This window comes from Condylura cristata, unplaced genomic scaffold (assembly GCF_000260355.1).
Source record: "Condylura cristata isolate star-nosed mole 26May11 unplaced genomic scaffold, ConCri1.0 scaffold00027, whole genome shotgun sequence".
Taxonomy (NCBI): domain Eukaryota; kingdom Metazoa; phylum Chordata; class Mammalia; order Eulipotyphla; family Talpidae; genus Condylura; species Condylura cristata.
In genome coordinates, this window is record NW_004567128.1 from 3,526,261 (window position 1) to 3,532,212 (window position 5,952).

Below are 5,952 nucleotides of genomic sequence, written 5' to 3' on the forward strand. Positions count from 1 at the left end.
ATATGGCAGAAGTGATGGTCTATCACTTCCAAGGTTAAGTTCTAAAGACCACTGCTTCAAATTTTCTCCCGCGCTCTTCTGGATTGTTCCTTCTGATGAGGCCACAGGCGTATTATGAGATGCTCTATGGAGAGACAAGAGGAGGGACAGAGAGGCCACGGGCCAGCAGCCAGCAGAGCACCAAGGCCTTCAGCCCAACAGCCCGGGAGGAATTACATCCTGTCCACAACCACTTGGGTGAACTTGGCAGTGACTCCTCCAGTAAGCCGTGAGGTGACTCCCCACCAGCACCCACACTGCAGCCTGGGAGAAACCGGAGCCAGAGCCCTGGCCAGCCCCCACCCACACGCCTGGCCAAAGTGGGGCACACAGGTGTATACCAAGCTGTTGAGCTAGGGCAGGTGTATGGCATGTGCACCTAGGGTCAGCGGCATGTTGCTGTATCATTAGAACACTCGACGGAGAAGGCAGAACTGGGAAACTTGAACCCCAGCTCCCTGAAGTAGTGAACAGCACCGGCCACTGCGTGAGTTTACGAAACTAGGAAATTCATCTCTTCTAGCCAGAAAACAGAAGGAACCCCAAATATCTCTCATCTGCCCAAAGGGGAGGGAAGAGGCAAGTGATGTGACCATTAGGCACAGTGGGGGTGGAGGAGGGGCTGTGGCTCTGTGAAGGAAAAACCCCAGGTTCAAAGGAAACCGAGGATTCAAGGGATAAAATGGTGATTGTGCTTGCAGAGGACAACAAAGCCAATTGTTGTCTTCCCTCCCCACATTACAGCAGTTGTTCTTCGCAAAAATTAACATTCTATAAAGCTACCCCCTATAGATGGTGAAAACAGGCAATTGCGAAATATTTTTAAAGACCTATGTATTTATTCATACAAGAACTGGGGTACAGGCCCGAGGTGCGGGAGGCGAGAGGATTCACAAGAGACAGAGTAGGCGGATCGACTGAAATCTACTGCTGAGGACAACAGCAGGGAGACAGGAAAGGTCTGCGGCCCTGTGGGTCACTCCCTGGCCTAAGTGGCTGCTTATAACTTCATAGTGCTGAGACTTGACCCCTGCATCACCAGGGAAGCCTCAATTTTTAAGTTAGATACTCAGGCTACAGAAGTAGTATTGTTACATATGCTTTTAAATCAAGTTTGTATATAAAAGATCTCTAATTTGGGCCCTCCTTGGTGGTGCAGCGGGTTAAAGCGCAGCACTGAGAAGCTAAAGTCACTTCAGCATGAGTTCAATCCCCACTCCAGAAGTGACCCACATGGCGCAGCAGACCTCTCCTGACCCACCCGCTGCTCCCCTCAGCAGTGTTCTTCATCAGTCGGCCTCTTCTGCTCCCTACTCTGTCTCTGGTGAAGCCTCTCACTGCCCCTGCACCTCTGGCCTGTACCCCAGTTCTGTATGCATAAAAAAAAACTTAAAAAAAAACTCTAATTTGATTGACTGACATTTAAGGTCGCCATCTTCAAAAGTACATTCAACAGATCAGTCACCTGGGGTCGAAAGCAGAATCTGTGCTACTGAATTTCAAGCACAGCAGCAAACTTTCCCAACATCTTTATTATTGTTTAGAATAATCATATTGATGAAATCAAAATTCATATGTCAGTTTCAAAAAACAAAACCATATTCATACATGGGCCATTTAGAGATCATTTAAATAACTTAATATTGTATTGTAAAATATATGTAGAATTTTAAAACAATAAAGTTTTGAGTCCTTAAAAAAGCAAACAGTGTTTGCATTAAGTCCAAACGATATGTACAGTGTGTAGACTAGATGACCCAAGAAACACGAAAGGGAGCTGCTGACTGACATCTGACGAGACCTTGGTCCGCAAGTCACCAGCTGCAGAATCACTGGGTGGGAAACAGAACTCCGACGCCCGCTGTATCTACTGAGGCAGAACTTGCGTCTCTGGAGCAGCACTGGGTGACCAGCACGCATCCAGCTGCAGAAAATGGTGCTCTCTAGGCGAGCATGGTGCAGATCTCTACATGGCGTGAGGTCTACACAGTACACACGGAGTACAGTCCACTGCCATGTAGGATGTAGTAGAACTAATAGCTTTTTTTAAAAAAAAGATTTAATTATGAATACAGAACTGGGGTACAGGCCAGAGGCACAGGGGCAGTGACAGGATTCCCCAGAGACAGAGTGGGGAGCAGGACAGACAGATGGACGAAGTCCACTGCTCAGGGGAGCAGCGGAGAGACAGGAAAGGTCTGCTGGGCCCTGGGGGTCACTCCCTGGCCAGGGAATCAACCCACGCTGCAGTGGCTGCGGCCGGCCTCACAACGCTGCACCTTAATCCACTGCGCAACCAGGAAGGGCCAATAACGCGTATTTCTACACAGTACAAACAGCAGAGTGTAGTTCTAAACATAAATAGAAAATGGCGCCGAGTCCAGCACAGTGCAGCGTTAAGGTGTGCACGAGCCACGAGCCATGAGCCAGAGCAGATGCGCAGCGATCAACCTTCCTTTGCAAACACGGCGGGCTGAAGCGCTCTCTCACATACAGCTCGGCCATGGCCAAGAAGGTTGCACCCTGCCACACTGCAGTTCTGTCAGAACCCTTCATGCACACAGGGGTCCCAAGGGTGCGGGCCTTCTCCGGGTCCAACAAACCCACGTCAATGTAGGACGGGTCTCGGGGTTCCCACGCTTGCTGTTGTTCCCGATTCTACAACCCCCACCGTTGGCCCGAGTTCACTGGCCTTGTGCCCCGCACAACAGCTACAGAGCTGGCAGACAGAGAATTCTCATTTCTAGGAAGATAACGCTGAGGCACAGAGAGGGCAAATCATTAATTCTTCTATGGAGTGCAAAGGGCAGACAACACAGAGAGGCACATCACGAAGAAAAACCTGGGCCTGCCCTAGAGCAGCTTGCCAGGCAAACGAACGGGTCACCAGGTCATTCACTGAACCCACCTATTAAGTGGCAATGGTGGGGCTCCAGCCCCAAGAGGCCCCGCCAGACACCTGCCATCCCTCCGCATCAAAGATGTCTGGTCTGGCTGCACGTGGCCAGCACCTGAGGAGCCTGGACCCCCCTGGCCAGGCCGTAGCCGGCCCGACAGGTAGACCCTCGGGGTGAAGCAAGCCCCAGAGCGTCTTCCACCAGTCTCAGCTCCCAGCCCGAGCCCACATAATGGCTTTTGGCCTCAAACCCACACTCAACGTAAACTAGGCAGCCAGGCCGGAGGAGGCAACTCTGACTCTTCTAAGTTTAAGTCTGCAGGGGCGCAGGGGAATCCCCTCTCTGGATTCCTCACGGCTGTCATCAAACAGTGTCAGATGGGTCAGCAAAGCAAACATCTGTGTTATCATTCCATAACATATGCATGGACAACTGACGTGGCTGTAAGTTCAAAGGAATGGAGGAATGGCTGGGACTACCCGTCCGCGAGCAGGCCCTGAGCTGTCCTGGAGAGAGGGGGATAAGGAGGGCTCCCCTCTTCCTTACTGACAGTAAGTTGAGATTCTCAGATAGAGAGGACAGTCACTGATCAAGCTCTGCCTGGGATGAGATCCCCAAACTACTTTCTAGGTCAAAAAAAGGGGAGCAGGGATTGCTTCTGCAGTTAGGAAAAAGGGAAGCAGCTTAGGACGTGAAGAATGTAGGCCTTAGACAAGGCCAGAGCTTTGAGCTTTCAGGGATCACCACTCATCTGAGTCGGGGTCGCAGACCTCCCAAGGCTCAGAGGGCCTGGCCCAGCCTCCACTCCCCAAAGCAAGGTAACGAAAGGCCTACTCCGGGCATACGAGGGACGTCTACTCGACCCTCTGGGGAGACTGAATCACACCATAGTCATGAGATTTCACAGGAAAGACAGAGACCAGCTTTTCCCTCAACAGCCAACCCCCTCGCCCCCGCCCACCCTCTTCAAGAGGCAGGCCAGGCGTCTGCGTTTCCCCTCCTAGAGGGATCTCTGACCAGGACTCCCTGTTCCCGTGCTGCTCTCAGAACCCCATGTGTGTGCTTCTATTTAAAAGTGTCTGTCTCCAAATGCTCGCGGGAGCAGACAATCTGGATTTGCCTTCACTTTTAGTTCGTGCCGGAAATAAGTTCCCACATTTTATTGACGAAGGCAGACAGACCCCGCAGACAGGAAGGCTGGTGGAGACCTGTCGGGAGGAACGCCAGCCCTTCGGGCTCAGCCGGCTGCGCGGTGGCCAATGCCGTGGTACAGAACATCACTGCCAGCCAGATCCACGACACCCCGACTGAGCCTGGTGTCCACCCCGTCACTGTGCCAACCTTCCTGTGCTACAGCTGGCATGGCCCACTGGGGCCCACCGGGCTCGGCTCCAGGGCCAGGGCACAGCACCCCTACCGTCTCTGTCGGTCCTTCAGCCTCCTCAGCAGCACGCAGGGAAAGTATGCTCAGGAGCCCAGCCACCTGGGTGTGACCTGGCGCCGCCAGTCACATGCTCACCATCTCGTCTTGGCTTCTTCACCTGCAAAGCATGACAATCACAGTGTTGGGCGCCATGGTGAATAAATGGCGGTGCTGACTTAAAACCAAGATTTTGCCCAGTTACCGTGGACCCCATCCCTGGCACTCTCTCCTTGCCATCTGCAGAGGCGTTGTCCATCGGGCCAGGCGGCCCCAGAAACCCAGCTCAGGTGTGGCGGGAAGGTTGAAGCCGCATCTTTGGGGGAGAGAGTGAGGGCTATTTTGGTTGTAGGAAGGGAAGTTTGATTTCTTATCGCATGTTCCATTTTGGAGATGTATTTTAGACACGGCCTGTCCTTAGACGCAAGATCTGGAGCGCTGCCCTGCTGACTCCAGGTACACCTCCTGGCTCTCCATCATCGCCACCTTCCTCCAGCACCCTGAACAGCTCCCCGGGTGAGTCAGCAAACGAGCAAGATCTAACCAGGAACAACTGGACGGCCAGGAGCAAGGAGGCTTCAGTCCTCTCCCCCCACATTTGTCTCTCCACAGCTTCAAATACTACCTCTATTGTGGCCCAGCTCTGCTGCCCGGTGCCTCTCTCTTGACTTCTAAGACCCAAGACCCACTCCCTCAGCCACATGGCTGGACTGCCCCCGGGGATGGCAAGCCTAGCCCCGCCAGGCAGCCCCCCCCCACCTTCCTTCGCTCCACCAGCACCTCCCCCGCCACCGCCCCACCTCGGCACACGGTCCCGAGGCCAGCAACCAGGAGACATTCTGGCTGCTCACCTTCCTCTCCCTGGCCCATCAACAGGCCCCAGTGGGCCTCTCTCCCAACATTCTTGATCCAGCCCTTCCTTCCACACCCACTGCTCAAATACCTGCGTGCCCTCCTCAGACTGGTGCTGTGGACGTAGCTGGTCTGCAGTCTTTTCTGTCCCCCAGGTGCACAGCAGCCGAGGAGCCTTCTCAGTTCAGCAATGGGGTCAGCTAGCTCACCTCTTCCCTCCCTCCTCAGTTCACACACTCAAAGCCCTCCAACCTTTCCCTGTTGGAATTACTGGCTAGACGCTTGGGAGTCTACTGCAGAGGTTCTGAAGTGGGGTGATTTCACTCCCCAGGGAACACTGGCCATGTGTAAGACAGTTCTGGTTCCCCTGCTGTGGGGAGGGGGGTGACTGGCATCTAGTGGGTAGGGACCAGGGCACTGCAAAGCATCTTGCAATGCATGAAACAGCCCCCACAACCACATCCAGCCACAAGGGTCACTTTACTGGCCTAAAGGCGGGGCGATAGTCAGGGACATGGCACCCGAGGTGAACAGAAATGCCCGCTCCTCTGCACACGGCCGTCCACACTCAGCAGCGCCCTTCAGCAGGCACCGTGGAGGATGAGCCAGACAGGTGCCACGGAGCTATGCCCAGGGGCTGGCATTTCAGCAGGGCGCTCAGGATCCAAATAAGCTCCAGGGAGTCATACTCTGGTAAGGAATGAAAGCACCAAAAACCAAACCCGAAGGCCCCAGGGACAGCCC